This window comes from Aptenodytes patagonicus, chromosome 7, assembly GCF_965638725.1.
Source record: "Aptenodytes patagonicus chromosome 7, bAptPat1.pri.cur, whole genome shotgun sequence".
Classification (NCBI taxonomy): domain Eukaryota; kingdom Metazoa; phylum Chordata; class Aves; order Sphenisciformes; family Spheniscidae; genus Aptenodytes; species Aptenodytes patagonicus.
Window position 1 is genome coordinate 21,145,730 of NC_134955.1, and position 27,220 is coordinate 21,172,949.

At 47.2% G+C, this 27,220-nt stretch overlaps 1 protein-coding gene across 6 annotated transcripts in view; it reads right to left on the reverse strand.

Moving 5' to 3' along the window:
* The window catches only part of LOC143163271 (uncharacterized), an 87,717-nt gene that overhangs the window by 46,234 nt on the left and 14,263 nt on the right, over positions 1–27,220 (reverse strand). For 4 of the 6 annotated variants that reach the window (XM_076344286.1, XM_076344285.1, XM_076344284.1 and 1 more), the window contains exons 2-3: positions 27,034–27,105; positions 25,586–25,667 (exon numbers count right to left, since the gene is read on the reverse strand). The gene's annotated coding sequence lies outside the window, so the exon portion shown is untranslated. The remainder of the gene's footprint in view (positions 1–25,585; positions 25,668–27,033; positions 27,106–27,220) is intronic. The other 2 variants (XM_076344282.1, XM_076344283.1) reach the window with 1 other exon arrangement.

The window sequence follows — 27,220 nt, forward strand, 5'->3', positions numbered from 1 at the left end:
GTCACACGTGAGATTAAAACAGTATCCCAAAATATTACCCCATAGGGCTTGAAACAGGACTCTGGTTGCAAACACGCAGCGGATTGCTCTACAGGACAGCTCTCTACTCTCCTTTGCACCTGAAGCATTATCTGCTCTAGAAGAGAAGGGCATGAAAGTTTCTGCATCCCCCAATCACAACTCCAACCAGCCGCTGATTTTAGTCCTTTAAAAGCTGTTAAATTCAAGAGGAAATTAAATTATAATCTGCACATGCCTAAAAAGTCTAGGAGAAAAGCTATCAGGATGAAGGAAAAAGTAGTAATCAATCCTCCTGATGCAACGCCACTGACATTGAAGATATTTTTTTTATTCCTTCTGAAATCCCAGTGAGCTCTGGAAGGAGTCAGCTTACCAGTCAGGACAGATGAATGACAGATCGCCCCTACAGACAGATTTCACCGAGTGGGAAGATGCAGTGGAAAGCTGCTCTGGAGCCACTTCTCAGGTACAAGAGACACAGCAGAGGGGAAGTTTGGGGGAGGTCTGTGTCAGCAAGCACTACACAGCCCACAACATACCTTGGAGGCGAGCCAGAAAGACAACATCCCTCAAGAGCAGCAGACTGCTGCAACAAAAAACCCTCCAGCCCTAATGCAAGCTAAAAGGTGATTCAATGCATTGCCCTCGGCACAGCAACCCCCAGCATCTGCTAAACAAGATGCCCAAGATGCCCCACACCAGGGGGACAGCCAGAGCTCCCCAGATAGACCAAGATGGAGTCTTTTGCTCCCCGAGCAGATGAAATACATTTCAAAGTTTGGGGAGTCTTCCTGCTATTAGATAACGGATCACGATTACAGAATTAAAGTTTTAAAAAAAATAATCACGTGAAAGGCTCCATCCTGTTCAGAAGAATACAATGAATTTCCTGTAGTCTTGCCCTAAAGACCACAACATCACACCCGATTACTATCCCATCTTACTCCTAAGTCCTGCAGAGCCAGCATGGTCATAGGAAAGCAAAATGAGCCCTGCCTTGCCTCATTTCTCATTAAACTACTAACTACACACAGCAATGGCTGTGTAAGAGGTAGGGCAAATTACTTCATTTTCATTATCCTTTACTTGGATCAGCATTATCAAATTTGATTTAAAAAAAAAAAAATCAGGAAGAAAATTGAACTGAACACAATAAAGCCTAAAGCTCCTACGGACAGAAAAGGGACACATCCAAGCCTGAACTCAGGTTCACATCTCCCACGCCAGAGACACCTCTCTGTATGAAGCCTTTAGTTATCAAAAACTGCCATTTGTACCCCCGGGAAAGGAGGAAATGCCAGTTTGCCCCAACACGCTCAACTCTGCAGTTGCTGCAGGTGACTTGGTGCCGCTCTGACCTTGGCGTGCTGGCAGACCCCAGGGACCCTGCCCCACGAGACCAGCCCTCAACTCCAGCTGTGCAGTACACCTGCATTTAACATAATTTTGATACTTTCGCCCACAAACAAGAAAGCTTTCCCAGCCAGCAGGTTCTCTGCAAACCTAAAAGCATTGGATGCTGATTCCTACAGAGCAACAACCTCCCTTTAATGCAGAAGTCAGCTGGTGCCAGCGCACCCAGGGCTTGGATGCATCCATGCTTGGACGCATCCAGCCTTTGTGGCTGATGATGTCTCCAAAGGAGCAAATCCAGACAGTCCCTCCAAGTGCTTGCAGCCCTCTCCTCCTCCTCCGAGTGCTCCGGTGACCACCCTGCTGAACCCCACTGGAGCTGGGGTGCAGTTCCCCTGGAGCAGACCAGCCTGTGGATTGCTAGGACGGCTGCGGGAAGGGATGGATGCCTTTCTCCCCCTCTTCATGGGCAAAGGACTCCCTTTAAAAGCAGGCTGAGGAAGATGCAAGGCAGATGTGCCTCTCCAGAGGAAGAGGCACGGGTTTACAGCATTGGTTAGCTGGAGGACACAACCCTGGCTCCACTGAAATGAATGGGAATGCTGCTAACGAATTTACAATGAAACTCAGATTTCCACTAGTCTTCACAGAAGGCCCATCTGAACTAGAAAGGAGTGTTTGCTGGAAAGACTGCGCTTCTCCAAGCTCCGGTTCCTCATGAGTTTTCCCTGCTTATCTTATTCCTTCCCCCTCCCAAATTTGCAGATGGGTTTAAGCCCACAGCAGCTTCTGCTCTGGACACTTCTCAAAGTAGTTTGCATCATCAGGCTTGATGTAATGACTACAGGAGCCCTTACAACGGGGGAAAAAAAAACAAAAAACCCAAAGATAATCCAAGAAATTACGTCCTTCACAGGATCTGCAGATGGTGTATCCCTCCCAGAAGGACCAAAATGGTTTAAAAGACAGGTAAGAGCCTTCCAGAAGGAGATGCAGACAGTAGCAGCAGACCCTAATGCCCAACTTTCAAAGCCCTTTAAGATGAAAAGTAAGTTCTTCATTGCCATTCCAGCCAGGAGAAAAGAAGGGTACAGTGGACGGTGACACAGGTGGTGCTTAAAACAGACCACCCATCATTTTACAGGAAGGGGGGAAAAAAGCAAAAAAGAGAAGTATCCCACTGTGTGCAGACTTAACGACCTTTGCAGGGTCACAGACTTCAGCTAAGAATCTGTTTGGCTGGAACCGGTCTGCAAATTATATAGTAACTGGAGGCTTTAAAAGCCTTGCAAGAAAATCTTATAAAATAAATAAAAATCAGCTGGGCAGGTTCTGTCTGACAACTCATTTTTTCCCCATCCGATACAATGCCGCACGGAGAGACGTGGCATGAATCAACCCATTTTGGCAGCACACGTCTAGCCAGGAAAGGCAGGACGTGGTGCTGTGCCAGTACATGGGGAACACCCTCCAGAAGGCTCTGTTTACCCAGCAGGAGCCAATGCAATCCCTACACAAAGCCTGTAAGAACATTTAAGGCTCAAAAGTCATCTGAAACAGGTCCGTTCTCCCCTCCCACTCCATAAATACAATCCAAATTGGGTCATCTCCTAACAATAATTGAATGACACTCATTTAAGCCTCCACTGCAGTGTTGACATAATCTAGGTCCTTTCATTCTCCTTGTACTGCAAGTGCTAAGGATGCTTTTGTACATCCTCTGAAGTACTCCATTTAAAAAACCATGGTAACTAGGGCATTGCATTCAGCTGCTCTTGAAAAAAAGCCATTCCCCTTCCCTCTCAATAGGCTCTTAGGAGGCTTGGGCAGAAAAACATTGCCTAATTCAAACTCGGCTCCATGAACTTCCTCGCCCAGCCACGCCAGGGATGCTCAAGGATGTCACCTGCCCAGAGTCGGGCACTGGGGATGGGGCGAGCATGACTACTGGGTACCACTTGGGTCTGCAGTGTGAAAAACACCAGCAATATGATGGCATATGGAGAAAGAGAGCCCTTACCTGTGTCCTGCAGCTAAGCAGCACCCAAAAGTCCCATTTTAAGCCACTGAGCCTGACAGTGTAACTGCAGCATTCAATAGGTAAAATATCGTATTTTCTTTAAAAACTATTGGAGGGATTTAGGAGCACTCAACTCTTTTTAGGGGATGACAGGATTATTCAGCTCCAGTACTTTAGCGTGACAAGGACCGGAGGAACCAAGAAGCAAGTTTTTCTGTTATACTTGCATGGCAGTAAAAGTTTAAGGGGTTTTGGTGGTTTTTTTTTTCCTTGCTCATTTCTAACGCCCCAGAACTGCGACACCCTCCTGCATGGCAGCTTTTGAAGTTCATCTGCTGGCACCAGCGTCCTCCTCCTTTCTGAAATAGAAACATCCAGAGGTGTGGGCACAGAGATCAGATGGAAAAAACAGGGCAGCTCCCACTAAAAAAGCCGTTAACTGGGAAAAACCAAAAAAGGGACTTTTATCTAAGATGGAAGGCCCATTATTTTTTTTTCATAGCTCTGTGTTCATTAAAAAAAACCAAAAAAAACAAAAAACCCCCACATGCACCAGCAGCAGAAAGTCTAACAACTTTAACATGACCTAACTGTTCCGCTATCCATTCTACACAATTTTAGCAGACTTTTTTCCAAATCCCACTACGTACTGTTATGGAGCCACATTCCAAGATTTAAGGTTTTAAAAATAGAAGCCTTTAACCACAACGTCTGCAAAAATACCCTGGAAAAAAAAAATTAACAAAAAAAAATGCAAAACTTCAAGTCCTATCCTGTTACAGAGGCTATTCCCCAAATGATGCACAGAAAGACACCTTGCACCTGTGTGTAGGAAGCAGCATCGTATTCACGATAGCACTGCTGCAGAGGACTTTATAACAAAATTCATGTCCGTTCAACAGAGATGCAAGCTTGGGAGAAGACAGGCAGTTTTAAAGATTTAAATAGCATTCTTAAATGGGGAAACCGAGGCACGTAATGATTAGCCGATTCCTCATGCAGCAGAAAATTTATTTCTTCCAGCTAATACAACGTCATCTTTGCTAACACAGGCTGCTGTGGCGAGAGACGTGAGAGGAGTGAACTGAGGACAAGCTCAGCAGTTAACTTTGAATTCCGATTCCACTCCTGCCACCATCCACTGTGTTATTTTTCAGGAGGAAAACAGGAGAAAGCTTATCAAGTAAAACAAGACAACAACAACAATTTGGGGAAATGCTCACAACCAGATGGGTCAGCCTACCTCGTGTTGGACATGGGGCCATAAAACCAAGTACCAGCATGCCTCCTAGCCAACTTATGAGACACGCAAAGACTGAAGGTGTTCTGAGGCTGAACTATTGTGCCCTTATTTCTAAATATAGGGGAATAATACTAAAAAGTCTTAAACTTATGTAAGCAGTGAAGAAAAAAAAAAAGCTAAAATAACAAGGGGCTTGCATGAGATGCCCCCATTGCCACTGCAACATGCACGCAGCAATAAGTAGATTTTTAATAGCCAGTATTTAGCATCGTTTTGTTGCTATTTTTCTTGAGATTGTAAGAGCACACTCCTGCGTATGAGCCTTACGGGGGGGGGGGAGAATAGACAAAGCTACCACTCCTAGCATTGCTCTGGTAGACCTCTGCTCATTTAGGCTTTTGAAGACAGAAATTTATTATGGGAATTAATGAAGAGCATTAACGCCGGGGAGCGTGTCAGGGACCAGCAGTCTCCCAAGACTGCTCCCTGCTACCTCCCCTGGGATGAGTACAGCAGCTCTTGGCTGTGCTCCCCCATCTCCACCACAGACAAGGCAACTGGGAAGAGTCTGCTCACAGTCAAGTTTATGAATGTTTCAGCAATTGCCTCCTCCTTCAAGCAGCTGCCCAAAAGCTTACCCAAACCCGGGCCCCCTGCCACATCATCTGGCTGCCCTAACTAATGAGCTCCTCTGTTTGTAAACCCAAGCCTTGACAGACACTCTCTGGCATGTGGGTACGTAACACGCTTGGCACAACCGCAGATGCTCACTGCTCCCAACCTGCTGCAAGGCTTCTCCATCCCCTGCACCATGAACCTCGTGGGACACCAGCCCCTTGACTTCAGATCAGCAAAGACTGGCACTTCACAGGCTCTGCTCCAGCAGAAAGGCAGAAGGTCAGGAGGAAACTCTCCAACAGCATTTGACTCTGCTTTGCAAAGCCAGACTGTGCCGAGTTCCACCTCATGGTGGAAAGGACACATGGGCACACCAAGCCCGATGGAAGTTTAGCTCCCAGGACCACTAATGCCAGCTACACTGTGGCAAGTCACCTTGTTTAATGCCTAACATGTCATCTTCGGTCCATGCTCTCCTCCTCCCTTCAGGGGAAGGACATGTCCATGGCATACCTCAACCTGAACAGCAGAATTTTGGTGTTGTGTTGCCACAAGGTTCTTCAGGAACACAAAAGACCAAAGAAAGCTACTTGCACTTGGAGCAAGAGATGGAGAAGTCTGCAGCGCTCTGTTGTGGCATAGGGGAAAAACAGCAACTAAATGCTTTTTGGAGAGCAGATGACAGTAGCCTGGTTTTGCTGCTGCTGCTATTCCTAAAGTAACATCAGTCACATTCTGGTCCCAGGTGAAGAACAAATCCCACATGCACAGCGAATACAAGCCTCATGGGAAACCATGATGGGTACCGTGGGACGACCCAAAAAGCAAGAGGAGAGAAGCCCCACCGAGCCACCAGCACTCAGCCAGGCAGGCAGCTATTTCCTCTGCTCAGACCCATCATCAATTAAATTAGTCATCTTAGTGTTTGGGAGCCCTTGCATGGGACAAAGGCCCTTCTCAATCTGATCTAGCACCAACCACCAGAAGATGGGGAAGGGGGAGAGTTTTAAGGAAATCCCATTGGAAAGAGAAACCAAGACACACAGGAAAAGTTCACCAAAACCAGTCACCACCCAGTTTCTACCCTATTGCTGCTGATGGATCTCCAATCCTCTCAACATGGACCAGCACAGAGAAAACACAAGGCTTGGCACAGAAGTAGAGATTTGTAGGCTTAACTTCTAGCCTGCTACTTTCATCAGTCACCTCGAACAAGAGCCCTCACCGTTCATGGTAACTGGCACAGCTTCCCCTTTGCCTCCAAAGCCCATACCAAGTAACACCTCTATATGCACAAAGCAGAAATCCATAGACATGCAAAGAAAAATCTTTGCTGAGGGAAGACCAGAAAAACCCACAGCCAACAGACCTGTCCTCCTCACGCACCACAGTAAATTAAGCTGCTGGAAAGTGTACTATCTATTGTGGAGCCTGACAATCAATTCACTGGATGCATTATTATTTCCATCAAGCCATCTCAAGCAGTAGTGCTCTTGCATAGGAACCTGTGAGTTGGGTTTTGGATGTGTTGGATTTTCATGTGCATGGACATCAACTTTGGCAATTTTGAAGAAACAGGGCTGGTTATTTTCTTATCACAGCATTTGGAAAACTGAAATGAGTTCGTCTGTAGCTTTCAGTACTTTTAACTGAGTGATTGAATGGAGAAAGCAGCCAACTTCTGTCTTCCTCTAGATGAACTGCTGAGATCACGCTGTTAGCAAGCATCGCTCTCACTTCATTTTTAGCTGGAAAGACAGACAGTACAAAGGGGTGTCCAGCTACAGAATGGAAAGACTGATAAATGACCTAATGTTTCAGCAAGAGAATAAATGCAAGATGTGCAACAAAAATGCCTGCTGAGTAATAGATGTGGGGTCATGTGGGCATGTTTCCAAATTCCTTCTCTTCAGTATGTTCAACAACTCCACCAGAAAGTCAATGCAATGAAGCACAGAACGCTTTTTCAACTAAGTCTGCAATTACCCTATTTTCTCTCCAATTAGAAGGTCAGTTCTAATCCTCTTCAAAGCATCCACAAAGTGTTTGCCTAAACACAGACTCCAGAGCAGCACAGTCAAGGCAGACAGAGTACTGTCATGAAATATTAAGCTGTGGGCATCATAAAAAAGGCATCTATGTCCCGAGGCAAGAAACAAAACAACCTGCAGGAGCCACTGGTGTCATGCAAACCATGTCAGGAACAAAGAACAACTGTTCACAGTGAAAGACCATGAGACAGCAGATTAAAAAAGTCAAACAGAAGGAGGAAATACTTCTTCCAAGTGACCCACAGTTGGGCTGTGGCATGTTCTGCTACTCAGAGCAAGTTATAGAAAGTGTCTGCAAAGTAACATGCAAACTGCAGGAGAACAAGACTATCTGCAGCTGTTAAACCCAGCGACTCATTCTCCTTCCCTGAGGATCCACTCTGGTCGTCACTGGGGGGGCATACTGGCTGAGTTGGACCTTGGCTGGAGCCAGCGTGGCAGGTCTTCCACTCTTGAGCTACCATATGTTGGCATCACAGCAAAAGCTGGGAGAGGTTTGGGCTCCAGCATTTAAGCCCTCTGTCCTAGCATCTTAAGAGACCATCTCTGCCAGGGCTCTGCAACATCATAGAATCACAGAATCATTAAGGTTGGAAAAGACCTCTAAGATCATCAAGTCCAACCATCAACCCAACACCACTGTGCCCACTAAACCATGTCCCTAAGCGCCTCATCTACACATCTTTTAAATACCTTCAGGGATGGTGACTCAACCACTTCCCTGGGCAGCCTGTTCCAATGTTTCACCACTCTTTCAGTAAAGAAATTTTTCCTCATGTCCAATCTAAAACTCCCCTGGCGCAACTTGAGGCCATTTCCTCTCGTCCTATCACTTGTTACTTGGGAGAAGAGATGGACACCCACCTCGCTACAACCTCCTGTCAGGTAGTTGTAGAGAGCGATGAGGTCTCCCCTCAGCCTCCTTTTCTCCAGGCTAAACAGTCCCAGTTCCCTCAGCCGCTCCTCATAAGACTTGTTCTCCAGACCCCTCACCAGCCTCGTTGCCCTTCTCTGGACACGCTCCAGCACCTCGACGTCCTTCTTGTAGTGAGGGGCCCAAAACTGAACACAGTATTCGAGGTGCGGCCTCACCAGTGCCGAGTACAGGGGCACGATCACTTCCCTCCTCCTGCTGGACACACTATTTCTGATACAGGCCAGGATGCCATTGGCCTTCTTGGCTGCCTGGGCACACTGCCAGCTCATGTTCAGCCGGCTGTCAACCAACACCCCCAGGTCCTTTTCCGCCAGGCAGCTTTCCAGCCACTCTTCCGCAAGCCTGTACCGCTGCATGGGGTTGTTGTGACCCAAGTGTGGGACCCGGCACTTGGCCTTGTTGAATCTCATACAGTTGGCCTTGGCCCATCGATCCAGCCTGTCCAGGTCCCCCTGTAGAGCCTTCCTACCCTCGAGCAGATCAACACTCCCGCCCAACTTGGTGTCATCTGCAAACTTACTGAGGGTGCACTCAATCCCCTCATCCAGATCATTGATAAAAATATTGAACAAGACCGGCCCCAAAACTGAGCCCTGGGGAACACCGCTCGTGACCGGCCGCCAACTGGATTTAACTCCGTTCACCACAACTCTCTGGGGGTGGCCGTCCAGCCAGTTTTTGACCCAGCGAAGAGTACACCTGTCTAAGCCGTGAGCCGCCGGCTTCTCTAGGAGAATGCTGTGGGAGACGGTGTCAAAGGCCTTACTGAAGTCCAGGTAGACCACATCCACAGCCTTTCCCTCATCCACTAGGCAGGTCACCTGGTCATAGAAGGAGATCAGGCTGGTCAAGCAGGACCTGCCTCTCATGAACCCATGCTGGCAGGGCCTGATCCCCTGGTTGTCCCGCACATGCCTTGTGAGCGCCCTCAAGATGAACCGCTCCATAATCTTCCCCAGCACCAAGGTCAGGCTGACAGGCCTGCAGTTCCCCGGATCCTCCTTCCGGCCCTTCTTCTATATGGGCATCACATTGGCAAGCCTCCGGTCATCCGGGACCTCCCCCATTAACCAGGACTGCTGATAAATGATGGAGAGTGGCTGGTGAGCTCCTCCACCAGCTCCCTCAGCACTCTCGGGTAGATCCCATCCAGCTCCATAGACTTGTGAGCATCCAGGTGGTGTAGCAGGTTGTTGACTGCTTCCTCTTGGATTATGGGGGGTTCATCCTGCTCGCCGTCCCTGTCTTCCAGCTCGGGGGGCCAAGTACCCTGAGGATAACTGGTCTGCCTGTTAAAGACTGAGGCAAAGAAGGCATTGAGTACCTCAGCCTTTCCTCATCCTTGGTGACAATGTTCCCCCCCGCATCCAATAAAGGATGGAGATTCTCCTTGGCTCTCTTCTTGTCATTAATATATTTGTAAAAACGTTTTTTGTTGTCTCTAACGACAGCGGCCAGACTGCATTCTAGCTGGGCTTTTGCCTTTCTCATTTCCTCTCTGCATGACCTAACGAGATCCCTGTACTCTTCTTGAGTCGCCTGCCCCTTCTTCCACAAGCGGTAAACTCTCCTTTTTTTCCTGAGTCCCAGCAAAAGCTCCCCATTCAGCCGGGCCGGTTGTCTTCCCTGCCCGTTCTTCTTACGGCGTATGGGGACAGCCTGCTCCTGTGCATTTAAGACTTCCTTCTTGAAGAACATCCAGCCTTCCTGGACCCCTTTGCCCTTCAGGACCGTCTCCCAAGGGACTCTCTCAACCAGCGTCCTGAACAGGCCAAAGTCTGCCCTCCGGAAGTCCATGGTTGCGGTTTTGCTGGCCCCCCTCCTTACTTCACCGAGGATCGAGAATTCTATCATTTCATGGTTGCTAAGCCCAAGACGGCCTCCGACCACCACATCTCCCACCAGTCCTTCTCTGTTTGTAAACAGCAGGTCGAGCGAGGCACCTCCCCTGGTAGGCTCACTTACCAGCTGTGTCAGGAAGTTGTCTTCCACACACTCCAGGAACCTCCTAGACTGTTTCCTCTCTGCCATGTTGTATTTCCAGCAGACGTCTGGGAAGTTGAAGTCCCCCACGAGAACAAGGGCTAGCGATTGTGAGGCTTCTGCCAGCTGCTTGTAGAATGCTTCATCCACCTCTTCATCCTGGTTGGGTGGTCTATAACAGGCTCCCAGCAGGATATCTGCCTCGTTGGCCTTCCCCCTCATCCTTACCCATAAACACTCGACCGTATCATCACCACAATCGTTGAGCTCTAGACAATCGAAACACTCCCTAACATACAGAACCACCCCACCACCTCTCCTTCCTCGCCTGTCCCTTCTGAAGAGTCTATAGCCATCCATTGCAGCACTCCAGTCATGAGAGTCACCCCATCACGTTTCTGTGATGGCAACTAAGTCATATCTATCCCACTGCACAATGGCTTCCAGCTCCTCCTGTTTGCCACCCATGCTGCGTGCATTGGTGTAGATGCACTTGAGCTGGGCTATCGATTTCACCCCCGGCATCGGCATGCTACCCCTAGGCTCATCTCTAGTGGGCCTGGTTTTATCCCCTTCCCCCTTTGAACCTAGTTTAAAGCCCTCTCAATGAGCCCCGCCAATTCATGAGCGAGGATCCTTTTCCCCCTGTGAGACAGCTGAACTCCATCTGTCACCAGCAGGCCTGGTGCCGTGTAAACCTCCCCATGATCAAAAAAGCCAAAATTCCTCTGATGGCACCAGCCCCTGAGCCACATGTTGATCAGGTGTGTTTTCCTGTTCCTTCCAGTATTCTTCCCTGCCACTGTAGGGATTGAGAAAAACACTACCTGTGCTCCTGATCCTTCAACCAGTCACCCCAGTGCCCTGAAGTCCCTTTTGATCGCTTCAGGACTTCTCTCTGCAACCTCATCACTGCCAGCCTGTATAACCAACAGCGAGTAGTACCTGGAAGGCCGTACCAGACCAGGGAGTTTCCTAGTAATGTCTCTGACCCGGGCCTCAGGGAGGCAGCAGACTTCCCTGTGGGACGGGTCCGGTCGGCATATCGGGCCCTCTGTTCCCCTCAGAAGGGAATCGCCTATGACAATTACCCTCCTTTTTTTCTCAGCAGAGGCAGTCATAATGCGTGGGGCTGACTGCCTCACCCTAGGCAACCTCCTGGATGGACCTTCATCTACATCCTCATTTGCCTGGCCCTCAAGTTCCAGGGCCCCATATCTGTTGTGTAAGGGCAACCAGGAAGGTGAGGGAGGCCGGGCAGGCGTTCGCCTGGCACCCCGAGCAGGGACCTGTTTCCATTCCCTCCCGTCGCTTAGGTCCCCTCCTTCTGCCTGGTGGCAAGAGGGCAGGGGATCCTCTGCTTCTTGCGGAGCCTCCATCTGCTGCCTTTGCCTCAGGGATGGTAGGGTGTGGCTCCACCAATCTATCTCCCTCTCACACTCCCGGATACTCCTTAACCTTTCCACTTCCTCCTTCAGCTCTGCCACCAGGCCAAGCAGATCATCCACCTGGTCACACCGCACACAGGTGTTGTGTCTGCTGCCCTCCGGTACAAGTGACAAGCTCAGGCGCTCCCTGCAGCCAGAGACCTGGACAGCTGTGAGCAGACCAAGGAGGGATCACAGATACTTCTAACTGTCCTTGCAGAGAACAACCACCACCTGCTCTTTCTTGGGCAGAGGATTCGGAGGTGAAATGCTGTTTTCTCTGGTGCAGAGACACAAGTAGCGAGACACAGTATGTCCTATCTTCTCCACAGTGTGTCACTCTGAAACAGAAACTGCAAGTGTTCAAACGGACAAGAACAAGTGCAGCAACCCTTCATCAACCCAAAGGCAGCTCAGACTCCAGGACTGAGATCCCCAACAAGTTGCACAAAGTTTATCCAGCATCCACAACCATCAGCCCATTACAAGAGGCATCCGCTCTCACAATTAATGGGCCACAAGCTTTACAGAGGAAATCTGATGGCAAGAGGCATCTCCATCTGCCTGGACATCCCTGCCACATCGACCACTGCAATCTTAGATGCTGCAACAACCAGATCATGCTTACAAAACTCTTGCGCCACCAGAGAGGATGAGCTTCCAGGAAGACACACCAGGATCACCTCTCTACACCACAGCTTTTCCACAGCAAACACCTACCAAAACCATTAATTGGTAGATGACACTGGAAGGTTGTAAAAACCAGTACACACACAAGGAATAGGAAGATAGTGCTGTGTCATACTGCTGAACAGAGGGGGTTTTAAGCCACTTCATTCCTGCACCTGTCCTCTGGCAGTTGAAGGACCAGGGCACTGTTTCCTAGCTGTTCCTGTTTCATCAAGTGTCCAAGTTGAACCCTGGCACAAGCAAACCTGCCAGGGCAGCTTTGGGTATGTTTTTCCTCCAAAACAAAAATATCTCTAGCAGCGGAAACGTTCATGGCAGGGAGGAAGCTGATCAGCTCCACTTTAGGGTTGGTCTGTCAGAAGATGCATGAATGCAGCAAGGTCCAGGAAACAGGTTAATGGCTCACGCAGAGGACATCTCCATCTGCCTTGAACCAGAAGCAGATGCAACACCAGTAATACAGAGCAGAGAGATCAATGATCCTTCTCCCTGCGGCAACCAACCATCCAGAACAAATTAGCTGCAACAAAAATCAGGTGGAGGTCTCTTCTGAAGGTTTTTTAGCCACTTCTGCCCCAAGTGGGGAAATCATAAAGACTTTACGCAGACCATTCAACTTGTCCTCCAAGCCAAGGCACCTTGTCAGCCTTCTGCATCGATGTCAGAAATCATGTGTGCACGTCAGAGGAAGCATTTGCTTGCTGCTGTAGCTACTTTCCAACCAGGCTGACCAAATCTTCCTGTTTCTCTGCGCTCCTCCTGTACTCCCCACTCTCGGCAGCTGCTTCAAGTGTTCGTGCAAACTATGAGCAACCAGGCACTCTCACACCAGGTTACTCACCTCTGAATACAAGGAACCAAGACTTTTAAGGTATTAAAATGATAGGTTACTAAAATCTTATCAGGATGTTCTCACCAATTGCTGGTTAAATAAAAGACTCTGAGCTCTATGGACATTACAGACAGTAATAATGAGAGTGATGATCACAATTAAAAACTCTGGGCCAGGCATCTCTCACTTCACAGAGAGGTGAAGATAAGCGACGTGGCACTAGCCACCTCCGGCGCTGGCAGGAACCATTCAGCAAAGGGGTGTGAAACCCTTTGCTATTGGAAAGGCGCACACAGAAATGTGTTATGCTTCAGGGCAGACAAATGCCTTCACTGAGAAGGTTAAAACCAGGACATCCCATCAATGGGGTCTGTGCATTCATGGTCCCCCAGCTGTGAGAAAATGAGAGCTGACAGCAGTGCCAATACAAGCAGTCTGTCCTCTCTCCTGTTCACTAGATTTACGTGCCGACAGTGCAGCCCGCAGGCATATCATACCTGCTCTTTACATTTGGCATCCAGCTAAAACAACCCTTTCTCTCCTTTCTTCTCCCACCTCGTACCAGCCGGGCTTCTGGCAACTAGGAGAGTAACCAGAACAAATAGCCCTCCTGCTCCCGTGTTTGCAGGGATGCATCCTTAACCCAGCCTTACAAATTCTATAGTAATAAAAATACTAATCTAAGCATCTCTGCCTTGTGCCAGACTTTCAAATAAACCAATCTACCTCAGCATGAAGCTAAGTGTCCTGCAGACCAGGGCTCCTACCATACTGCCATGGGGAGATACTTGTACAGAGCAGCCAAGCAAATCCCTCGGTGCTGCGCTCTGCTTTACCATGCAAGCTGAAAATGGAGGCAAATGCTGGGACCAGGTTCCCTTCCTCCCCACTGTACTTCTCATCGCATTGAAACCACGGTGGAGAACAGAACTGGAGCTGCCCTGGAGAGGTACATGTCAACTCGTTTAAACAGAGCAAGACCTGAGACATGGTTTTCCTGCATCCTAGCTCAGCATCTTCTGCCACTCTTCATCACCCAGCCTGCTTTTGCCTAGGATCGTACCATAGGAACATCTGCATCACTATCATCAGACTATGAAATGCCTGCCATCTCCAAACTGCAGGCTTCTGGCCAAAGTAGCAAGCCTTTGGAGGTCTCTGATGACTTGTTTTTTCCTCCCCTATATCAGTTCATCTGAATAGCAGATGCTTCCTTCGTTAGTTTTGGTTTCTGTTTTGTTTGGAGGTTCGGAGGTTTGCTTGCTTTTCTTATCTGAGTTGCTCTTAACAAAAAGCCCAGCTCCGGGCTGTGGCATAACCCGTACACTAGGCGGGCTGGCAGACTGCTCTTTTGATCTGCTAATAACAGCTGGTTTTTTTCTCTTCAATTCCAGAGTAGGCAAATAGCTCAGCCTCCAGGGAAAAGATACAGCAATTTCACATATCTCAAACCAAGCAGAGTGCTCCACTGCAGAGCTTGCAAAACACGCACTGATTTGGTGCCATCCAGCATCTGCTCTGTAGACAGAGCACACCTGGGGACAAGCTTACCAAACTGAGAAGGCTGACAGCTCCTCACCTCTTCGCTGCAGAGGGTGTCCCAAAAATCCTCTCAAGAACTCAAGAGCATGCAATAAGCATCCTTCTCCCTGCTGCTTTCATAAATTGTAATTCTAGATTTGGAAGGAAAATAACATGCAACTGAAATTAATCCAAACACTTGCCTTCGGTAGGGTCACATTTCCCACCAAAAAGGAGATGACTGCCCAATTTGCAGATCAATACAGCTTATAAAATACTCGGTAAGCACGACTGCTGTGACTTTTCAAGTTCAGTCCAATATCCAGGGCAATTCTTCATTCGATATATTAATAGTTAAGTATAATATGAATAGTTATGTCTACAAGTACGGTTTTATGCAGGTAAAAATTCACACTGTATGCATTTTGCAGGGTGTTTGTATCATATCAATACATAAATCATATTTTCATGTGTGCAGCTGCAACTATTAAGAAAGCATTAGGCATCTAGCTTCTAAATTATTAACACCAAGTCTCTTTTCTCATGCCTCATCCTTGCAGCTTTTGCAATCTTATTAGGGATAACAGGGGATTATTTTATCATGGATACCAATACAAACATGATGAGGGAGCAAGTACAGCTGAACAGAACTGCCTTGTACCTCCGTAGCATGCCAACTTGGAAGGACAGAACCAAAGCGATCCTTGGTAGTATAGGTATAGGAGCTATTTTAGCTATACTAGTATACCACTATCATTACCTCAACAGCATAATTAATGCATTATGGCAAGGTTATAATAATAGACTCTTTAAAAGTTGTGCCAACTGCAAACCCTATCCGTATTATTTTGTGTAACAAAGCGTGCCAAGCCTGATACTGCAATTGAGCAATGGAAAAAACAGACTTTTGGGCAGATCCCCAGGACAACCACTCACAAGCACACACAGCAGCTGGTTTTTCCACAGATGCTGTGAGCTGGGTATGCTTGCAGGCTTTTCCATACCTGACGTACAAAGTCCCTCGACTCAAAGAAAGTTTAATCCAAAGGGTTTCCATCAGGAAAGCAGGAGTCTCTTTCACAACGTGCCTGCCAAACCTCTAAGGCTAGAAAGCTCAAGCAAGCTGTACAGTGCATGGATATTATTTTTTTTCTTTTTCTTTTTAAATTTTTTTCCCCAATTAACATACCGATAGCCTTGGCATCAGGCTACTTACAGACATGTTCCCTCTCAATGCTAACGCTAAACATGTATCCAAGACAGCTTCTTAACTGAGGTAGAGGATCAGCTAATTTAAACACAACCCTGCCTACCTGGAGGGTTTTTAATACACCAGGCAAAAAGAGTCAAAGAGAGAAACCACTGCAGCATAGAGATGACTACTACTTGTCTCATCTTGGAGGCCTGAAGGGCATCTCCAATTTTGGTGGCAGAAAGAGAAGGAAATGGCATTTTCACTCAGAAATAATATTCAGGCAACTGTCTGGATTCAGGATTCAGGCAACTGTCAATTACAGGCCCTTCTGAAAATCACATTTTTTTTTAATTGACCTCTAATTCTGACCAGGTTTTTCAAGGAGAAGCATAATCAACTTCTTAACTTTTACCTTTTGCATTTTTAGGTAATCATGACTACACCTACCTAAGGGATGCTGCATTGACATAGTTAGGTCCTTCATTAAATTATTCATTCATTTAACCTACACAGAAAGCCTTCTGAAGGCTGAACACCAGTATTTTTGGCTGGTATCTGAAAACAGCCAAAGAAACAGCTGCTTAGAGCAACCTCAAATGAAACAAGATTAAAGAAGGAAAGAAAGTGCATCTTTTCCTATGGAAATAAGAGTCATGACCATGCTTGGAGTATTACTCCAGGTCAATATAAGCAAGCGCTGCATAATTTTGAAGAAAAATAATTAATATCCCTCCACACCTATCACCAAGCTTCTCAGAGGGGCTGACACAGTGAGGCATGACTTGAAAAGAGGTCAAGGGCTGAAACAGGAGGACACAACCTCCTCTGCTCCGAGACCAACCCATCACCAGCAGCAAGCATGCATACTACAGCTGCCCTGCCACAAAACCTAACCAAGAAAAAGCATCTCCCCCAAAAAAACAGAAAGGTTTTAACTGTGATTAAAAGTACTTGAGTTTGCAGTTTTAAACACATGCACTCGGAAGAGATGCTCTGAGAAATGTTCCTCTCATGTGGTTTCTCTAAGAGCATCATCATTACAGTATAAAGGGGAGAAACTAATTCATTCAACATGCATTCAGCCTCTAGTTGCCTAATCCAAACATTCCTCTATGACCATTTAAGTAGTCAGATGACATGGAGGCTGTTTTGACTAGAAGATGCGACACTGGTTTCTCACATGTGGATTTTATTGCAAAATTCTGGTGTTACACTGGAAAAAAAGCTAATTCAAAGGATAAATGAGAACAGCAACTTGAGAAAAGGTTATTAATTTCTACATGTGACCCATTCTCCCCCTCCACCCTTTTTCTAATTTTTTTTCCCCCCCCTCTATCTTAAGGGGCATGATAGCTGAGGAATATGTTGTTTGTTAGAGTGCATCCAACTCAGTTGGTCAGCTGTGGCAAGTACTGGGATTGCACCGTTCAAACAGTTAACACTCATGAAACTTATCTCCTGAGCATCAGATCACAAGCTGCAAACACTGCAAGGTCATGCTAGTTAGCCTGGGTTGAGAAGATCTCAGTGACTTGCTGTGGGTGGCTTGCATCCAGTCCTGGAGCAGTTTGCTCATCGCAGTCCTCCTACTGCTGGATCAGCAGACTCCCGGTACCCACCAGGCGAGGAGATCTTGTCCCCCTTGACAAGATCAGTGTTCATTAGCAGAGAGGGGAAGAAGTCAGACACATCCTAGGAGACACCACTGCTATGCCACAAATACCATCTACCCAGGCTGGTATAATCCAAAGCCTTTCACCGGCATTCAGTGCTCAAAGGGGAGGGGGAAAACCCAAAAATGCAAATAAAGCCCACTTCTCACTTAAAAGATACTTAGTTCCAAAAAAATCTGAGCGGAGTAATTCATTATTGCAGCTCATTTTAAATTAGGGAAGCAAACCTAAGTCTTTGCACAGCCAGAAGATCACGCTCTGAACAAACCAAGGGAGGTTTGCAGATGTATGCCATGCTGACCATAGGGTCCAGCTTCTGAGTTCAACATATGTAAAGAGATAAATGTCTTTGGTGCAAAGCTATGTCAAGCCTGGTAAATGCAAAATGCATATGCATACAGATCCTAATAATAACCTGTTATTTCTGGAGGGAATTGGCGGGGGGGGGGGGGGGGGAACAGGCATTAGGCTGGAAGAGTAGAACAGATTTAACACGTGTAGAAACTATGTAGAAGCTATGCAGAAACCAGAAGTAGCAGGGTTTGTTATGTCGTTAGAAACATTTCAACAAAAGTCAACTCCATCAAGCTTATTAAGTCCTGCTTAAAGCTGAACTAGGGTGAGTGCTACAAAAGCGGTTTTCCTGCCTGGTGCTTTGAATACAAGACCTTCTGTGACAGGAAAAAAAAAATATTTTCTGCAAAGTGACCCAAAGGACTCCAGAAGCATTTAGGAGACTGCTTTAGTCAAAGTAAAAAGTGGGGGGGGGGAAGAGCCCATAAAACTGGAAGACAATGTGAACAATGCTGAGCTATTCATTCAAAAATGAAAGCTGCTGCTGAGAGAGAAGAGGAAATGCCCGCCACAATAGCTTTGGAAAACACTGTCTAAAACCCTCAGGTAAGAAAGAAAAAGAAAAACATACTTTCAGAAATCAAGGATGATAAAAGTAACACAGAGGAATTACAGCAGTTGCACGCTAGGAAATAAAGACCAAAAAGAAAATAGCCATGGTCAAGCCGTTCATCCCAGCTCCCACAAGCCTGGTTTCTGCCTGGTTTAATCCAGGAATGCATTTAGCAGAAATCTGGCATGGGGGTTTTGGCAGCTCCCAGCACTCGCACCACGCAGGGATGCAGTCCCTGGTCCTCCCCATCCTGCTCCTCCTATGGCTCCCACCCAGGCATGGGAACCAGCCCAGCCGCCACGCCTGGGCTGCTGGCACTGCGCCTCGAGGCTGTCTCTGCTTAGCACCATGCCGGAGGCAGAAAACAAGGAATGAAGGATTGATTGTGGAGGGAAGGAGGTGCCTCGTCAGCCGTGTGTGCCCTCTCCATCCTCCCATGTCTCAGAAACAAGCTACACCTCCTAAGGTAAAGGGTGAGGGCCCTCCCAAGATGGGACAACACACACGTGTGTGTGAATAAATACGGGCCTGTGGATGACAACAGCAGCAAACACCTCACTTGCCCTCCCATTACTTAAAGAAAACTTGTGTCTGCTGCTTCATCTCCTTCTTCCACAGATCGCTCCTTTAAAAAATCCTCGTTGCAGGAGAGAGACAGCAGGGGCATCTTTCAAGCCACCACCAATCTTGCAGTGATAAATCTTGGCATATTTAAATGCAACCTGCTAAATCACTGGGAGACTGCACTTCTCTTCGGTGTGGTCCTCACTGTGCAACACGGAGGTATGGAAACACGCAGGGACTGATGGTAGCACTATCAGCGTCATTGCACACCATGCATGTACCAGTCCCTGTCCTCCTAAAGCAGCCTTCAGACAGTCCTATTTCCACTCAAAGCATGGCCAGCGAGGGCCCAAAAACAGCTACCCTAGAAAAAGCTTTTTTTAAAAAAAAAATAGTATTTCAGGAATGAGTTAATACACCTGGAAGTACCAGCCACCTCCTTACACCGGCATCTTTCCAGCCTACCAAAGCCTACCATGGGCCCTGCCACAGCAATTTTGCAGGGTTAGAGAACATAAACAAAGAAGCGGACAGCAAGCTGGAATTCTAGAAACCCACCAGAAACCTTTGCCTTCAGGTTGCCATTTCCACCTTCTTCCTCAGCCTTGTCTTCCTGCACCCTGGCAGCCCGGTGCAGGACCCTGCAGCATCCTCTCAAGAGCACTTAGAGAGTAAAGTCTAATCAGAGCTGCTCACCAGCCAGCCACAACTTAACTCTGCTTCTCCTCTACTGGCTAAAAAGCCAGGAGCAATGCAAGACCAAAGATCCTGTATGGCCAGAAAACTGGAATCCACATGGACTGCACCATCCATAGCATTCTGGATCCCAACAAGGGATCCAAGCAAGAGGCCGTAACTTCAGTTTCATAAATCACCAGCACACTGAACCCAAGTCTTCCAGCAATGCTATTGCTCTCCTTCCCTTGCCTTCAGTTACAATAGCTCAAGGACCTAGAAATACTTCTTCTTATTTAACAATCCAGCAATTCTTCTGAGAGCTACTTAAGATGAAAAAAAAAAAAAAACCAACCCCTTATCAGATGAGACCAGCAGGACTCCAAAGCAGAGCACTGGCATTTGTCTAGAAAAAGTGGCACCATTCAGACAGTCTCAAGCAAGGAGCAAAACATAGTCAAAACAAGTCTTAATGAAAGCTGTGTCTTTTATCTGAGGAAAACAAACAAGTGAACTACATGGAAACTCAGCCAAAAAGAAAAAGCAATACAATCCCTTGTGAACTGATAAAATATTAGCTATCCGACTGCCTTTCTAGCTTAGAGAGAAAAAACAGAATATCCTTAGTGTTTAGTTTCTTTCTAATTCTGGGATATGTTTTTTGGCAGCAAGCCTGGGTTTCACCTGAGGGTAATGCAAAAAGGAACATAAAAAAACCCAACGTGAATGACAACTGAAGAACAGCCATCTGTGTGGGTGTTTCTCTTTCCAAACCAAACTCGGAGTGAAAAGGGTTTTCCAACGAGTCAGCCAAGGAAAGGGAAACTTCATCAAGAGTCGCAGTGGGATCCGCCTGGAGAGTATGCTTCATGCAAGTATCACAGCTAAAACCATTCCCCCTGCCCACTATCAGCAGCCCTCCCAGATGTCCATCTGTTCACTGTTCCTTATCTTCCCTTTTAAAAACTGCAGCAAAAGCTGCTGGGAAGCATGCAATGTGTGGCAAGTAATTACAGAGCAAAGCAGAGCAGAACAACCTCAAGGGATAAGTAGCAATTTAGACAGGCACCAAATGCTGACCCTCCATGAGGGCTACATGACATCTCTGCACGTGAAAGCAAATTGAAAGACACTTAAATTGGTGCTGTCATGCTTAGAGGGCTGGGTAAGCATGAACTGTGAAATGCCCAAGGAACAGATCTGCATGCCACAACTGCTCATCTGCACTAAACAAAGATTTTAAAACCAGTGATCTGAACCTTGCAAAAGTCAGCTCCGTGCTTCACTGCAGGTAACCCAGAGACAGCCTCCCCACAGCTGCAACCACACATGCAGACCTTGGTTTCAGCATTCAGCCAGAGACATGGCTGCTCCTCACCTGCCAGACTACCTGGGGCTGGAGGCTGCCAGCCAAGTGTAGCTCTCACCCTGCTCAAAACCCAGCACATTTGCAAGACACAAAGTCAGGGTAGAGCAGATGGAGCCTTGAATTAGGCTGCTCAGCTTCCATCCAGCTCCTTCTGGAGCAGCTCTTCTACTGCCACTGGAGACAGGGTATTGCTTTGGACATGAGCAGTTCAGATGCACCTTTGGTCCAACCTAAGATGGCTATTTTCACAGCGTCTTCAACAGCAGATTACAATATATGCCCACGTACAATATATGCCCACGTACTTTAAGCATAGTTCAACAGTATCAGCAAAAATTCACTGATAGGAAAAATATTTTCCTACCAGAGTACTCAAAGCTCGAGGTGGATACCTCGTCCTCCAAGCACTCACCTGCTAAAGCAAAACCCTCCTTGCTTTCACCTGAGGGCCAGAAGAAAAGCTGACCCAGGGATGCCCCGAGATTCCTGCTCATTTCGTAACAAGCCGTTGTAAAAGGAAACTGAGCTGAATATTCACGTGCCATTTAAAGTAGAGACTGCCTTTCCTAACATATCAGGGTTCTTCTGGCCTCTGAGGGCAAGAGACAGAGAGGAAGAGAAATACCTTTTGGGGAGAAAGCACTAATAAGATAGGAGTTCCCCTGAAATAATTAGCAATATAAGGAAAAAAAAAGGGAAAAAAAAACCCCAAAAAACAACAACCCACAAAAACTTTCCCTAAGGAAAAGTTTCAAACTTATGAAACCTCTATATCCACAGATCATCGGGTGTACGGCAAGCATGGGGCTGACCGCTGCAGCAACACTGGGACACATGCAAGATGTTCTGCATCCCACATGGACAGGGGATTTGCAAATAGGTTTGCAACAAGCAAGTCCCCAGGGAAAACTGAGTAGCTAAACCAATCCTAATTTGCCAGCTGATACAGATGGTTTTTCAACAGGAAGATAATAACAGGTCTTAGGAAAAACATAAGCCCCCCCTGGAGAGAAGAGGGTCATTTTGGCACTTAATTTTTCCCAGTCTTCTCAGGAAGCTCAGCAGGAAATGGCAGAGACTTCCCCCACTGCATAAATTCTTTTATCAGGTTAAATTAGATTAATTCCCCCTGGGAAGATTACTGCTCTAAGCAGTTGATGGGTGCTCTTTCCTTGATTCTCATGGTGCTTCTACCCCAGTGACTGAAACAGCACTTAAAGGTTTCATCCCCAATTCTTTCACAAAGATACGGCTCCATTACCTGCAGGCAACGTATACCCACTCAGACCGAATGCAGAATACACCTAAAATCCTAGTGCCACTTCCCTTCTTTCTTCCGGTTTCCAAACATTCAGAAGAAAATTGAAACTCAGCAATTTCTCCTTGTTTTCTTAATGGAACCATGACAAAGCTGCTGTGCAATTGTCTGCTGGGGGGGGGGGGGGGTATAAGGATAGCAAACTGCAGGAGTTAACCTGCAGCAGCAAACAAATCATTTATGTGCCCACACATGGAGCCAAACCTCATTTGTCAGAGGAGTAAGTATCAAAGGCTTTGAACAGTCATCCACTCCCTGGTGTCACCCTCAGACGTTTGGTGTTTGCAGCATTATCAGCTAACGATAACAAAGATGCCTCTGTAAAAGGAGTGATGGAAATGTCAGGGGAGATGCAAGAACAAGAATAAAAGATCTCTGCACCTCTGAAGGGCAGTTGTTCACGTGAGAAGCCAGTTCAAGACCCAGAATGGTTAGGAGCAGTTGGTGAAAGCAGTGAGGCATATGAAGACAGTTTGTCCCTGGAGCAGCAGCTGGGGAGGAAGAGACAGCTGCAGCACTGCCTCAGGACATCCCATGTGCCACCCTGTTCATTTCAGGGTATCTGACAAGGGTACTCAAACATAGGAATCATAGTGTCTGTATCATCACAAAGCTTGACCCTTGGCGAGCCTCCAGTGGCCCCAAGCGCAGGTGCAACAGGACAGCACGATGCACTGCATGGACGTACTCTTCCCATGGATGTTATGGTTAAGGTTAGTTTGCTAACCCACTGCTCGGGGTCAGGCCAAAAGGTTGGCTACATCAACCACCAGACCCTGAACAGCAGTTTCCATCCATCCACTGTTGGTTAATCTCTGTGGCAGCTGTCGTGAGGAAAAACGAGAGCAACCCAGACTGAATTATCCACCGCAGAAAATGCAACGCTGTTCTCAACTTGCATTACCCATCCTTATGCTCTCACAACAGCATCTCAAGCTATTTTTTCAAGTCAGCATTTATTTTTTTTGCTAGCTAATACGACATTTCCTCTCCCTTCCCCCAGCCCGAGTACTTGGTGAAATTGCTGCTTCTGCAAATTGCACTGCAAATGCTGAACTTTTGCCAGTTAGACAGGGAAAGCCTTGACTAAAAATAAACCACATTTCAGAAAATAGATCCCTTCCCAGTACGATGAACTAGTGGATAATGCATGCAAGCAGACCTGCCAGGAGAACACAACCTCCAGATTTGCATGAGAATCTCAAGCTCAATAGACAGACAGCTGCAACTACTGTGACTTGTCCCATCTTAAAAAAAAAGCAGGGAGAGAAAAAAGGAGAGAGGAAAAAAGGGTTGAGGGAGAGGTAGGGTTGAGGGTGTTGGGGTAAATCAAGTTTCCACCTGTTTTGGCAGGAAAAGAAGTGCTGCCACCACCACCGCTTGCCTGCATCGCCTGTGAACCAAGCTGCTCATAACCCATACGGGAGGAAGAGGATGACACACCGCTCCCTACACAGCCACTACAGAAGGCAAAACCCTATTACAGGAAATTCACTGCAATTCAGGCATGTAAGAGAACGACTTGGACTTTTGCCACCTGAGTCACCAGGAGTCTGGGGCACTGACTCAGTGCTGGCTCCCTCCCACTCAGACGCACCTGCGACAGCTTGCTAGCAAATGGAGGCACTCCTACATTTGCTGTTCCCCCTCTCATTATGGTTCTCCCTTTAAAAAGAGGCCTTTTACACTAGAAAATTAATTTAAGAAAAGGAAAGTAAATGAGAAGGCTAGCACAGGAAGCACAGGCAGCGCTCTACTAACCAGCTCTGCTTTAAGCTCCGAAGTGGAGAGCACATCTGCTTGCATGGTGAGATAAACCCCAGGAAAGAGGGGAATTAGGTGGAAACAGCTCCACCCTGACTCCTACTCCTCCAGCGTGTTCGCCGCACTGCCCAGACAGTCCTGGATGAACCAGGTTTTCAAGAAAGATCGCTTTCCATAATGAATCCATTTCACTTTTTTAGGGATCAAGAAAGCTTCATGCAGCGAGTTACGGTTATGTCCTCCTACAATCAAATGGGCCATTCAGGCAGCCCAAATGCAAGGCAATGCCATTTTGGGATGAGATCCATCAGGGATGGACATTCGCAGAAGGAGCTTCTTTTGCCCTGTAAGCTCTTACAGCAAGCTGAAGGCTCAAGCTCGGCGTGCCAAGCCAATCCCTCCTTGTCCACTGATGCTCCCACGGCAGCATCCATCTACCTGCTTCTCAGACCTCCCCCCTGAGCAACCACAAATGGCAAAATATTCCACACCAGTTCCAGTGGTTGCACACACACCTCTGGTCAGCTGGGAACATAATTCCTGTTAATAAAAAAGTAGCCTGCAACCCAGCCCTATTATTTTCTCCTCCTCAAAGTAATGCAGGAATTGAAAACAAGGTGCGAGCATACCTGCTGGTAGCACAGCGAGGGGCATCACTGAAAGCATGTTTGGCATCTCGGTGACTACACCCGACTCAAGCAATCCACTTACAGTGCCAAACAGTTGCAGAGAGCACAGATGAGATTTTTCAGTTGAGCACTGATGTCTTAAAGCAATAAATACATCAAATAACTCGGGCAAAAGGATGCACCGGGCAGTGCAGCGGAGGCAGTACTCCACTGCTTCTGATAGCAATCAGTGGCAGAGCAGAGCAGTAATTATCCAGGGAGGAATAAGCTGCTACAGGCTGTTCTTGCCATACATTAAGAAAACAACAGATTTGTTCATGGTTGGATACTAACATGAAAACAGCTTCCTCCCACCCCCACTTGGGACAGCAGGCAGACGCACGCTACAGGGGAGCTACTGAAGGCCAGCAAAGCAGGAGGGCACAGTAGCAGCGCGTGCAGCCACAAGCTCAACTGGGATTCCCCAGCTGGTGCTATGGGAAGGAAAAGGCTGTGCCTGCATTAGCAAGGAGCGTGGCCTCCCAGGAGCTGCTCTGCAGCAACGCTGTGTTTTCCAATGCTTTCCTCAGAGGGCTGTCAGCAAGGCTAAGTGCAAACCTTACTTTCTGCCTGGGTGTTTTCACAACACTTCTGGATGGAAAAAAACTATGCACTGCAGAGCGGTCTCCCCCACAATCAGTATCTCCCACAATCCCAGTATCTGTCAATCCACACCCATAAGGCAAACTTTGCACACATTTCACTCTTGGACACATACAGACCCTCTCCCCCTCGCCAGGAGCATGGTAAACGTACCTGTTCAGAGCATCGGCTTCTCTTAAGGCACCGACAAGGAGCCAGAACACGATCCCCATCAGCGTACGGGAGCTGGCAAATCCTGTAAGCGTTACAGAAGATAGTAATTAGTGACATTAATAAGAACTGGCTGGTGAAAGGCAAGGATGCCAAGGCAACCTCGCAAGAGATGGGAGGGTGTTAGATCCCTGCCCTGAACACACTCCTGCCTAGCCCTGGCACCACAGCGGAGGTACCCGGCACGAGGCCGTCAGGGGACTTCTCCAAAACACAGAAGGAAGCCAAGGTAAAAGGCAAGACTGAAACCAAGGCTGTTCGTCCAGCAAAGCCTCCTCAACAGTCAGTGCACTGAAGTTAACGTCTAAGTAGAGGGGCAGAAAAGAGGCTGATAAATGGGACAGAAGTGGTCACCTGCACAACTCCCCTACTCCTCTCCCTGAGATGCTGCTGAAGATCTCCTGCTCCACAGCACTTGTGCAATTTTTCTAGTTTGCAGAGCAGATGAATCCCATCTGATGTCAGAGCCAGGCTGCTTCCATTTTTTCATTATTATTATTATTGATTCATCATTATGGTTTCATAAGATAAATGGTTTTATATTTCCCACTGACTGCTTTATAAAGCTTTTATACATTAGTCACACAAAAGACATCTAGCAGCACTGAGCAAAAGCTCTGACAGAAGTTGCCTCCATGGGCTGCAGAAATACATCACTGCAGGCATGCAAAGTGCCCGCTGCATGCCAAAGAAGAGGTGTCAGAAAAAAAGATGTTTTACTGGAAACAATTCTAAGCAGTTGTAAGGAGATTTTTCTGACGATACAACTGAAGCAAAGGTCACCACATCTAATATGGTTTTACTTTTCCTGTTCTGTTCATGCAACAGTTCAGGGACAGCAACAAACACGGTGAACGAACAACCATCCTCAAGCACGTTGTAACAGAGAGAGCATTTGGAAGCAGGGGGAGGTAAGGAAACAGGGTGGGACAACTTCTCCAGTCAAAGCACCAAACCGGCAAGGGGAAGGTACAGGATCAGCCTGACAACATCTCACATAATGCCTACCAATTGGACCTCGTTATGAATTGCGAGAAAACTTACATGCAGCGCATCGGTTTACCTTGGACTGAGAAAAAAGAGACTTGCTTTTTTCCCCTGGTCTCTGTGGGTGACTCACAGATGTCAGCCATTGCCAGCTGGTATTTAAAGAACTGAGAAAAACCATAATCCGTTCGGCCCCCCATTTTCCCCTTTCTCCTTTCCCATTACGGAAGGGCTGAAGGCATTTCTAAGGACGAAAACAATGCTGAAGACCACAAGACCACAGCACAGACCTTGGACTCCAGCCTCAAGCACAAATTTTCCATCACCATTTACAATTGTTCTCCCTGTTGCTTTACATTACAACTCTAGCCAAAACACAAGGGTTATTTACTCATGTTATGTACCTCCAGGAGGGTCTTCTGTTTCTCTTTTGAAGTCGGTGACTGAACACCATTCTGCAGTGGAACATAAAGTCTCTACAAAGACAGAAATAACATGACAAATCCAACCTGGTCAACAATCTTCAGTCGCAGCTTATTTATAAAAGTACGGGAAGAGAATTTCCCCCCCCCCCCAGCAAGGAAATTCATA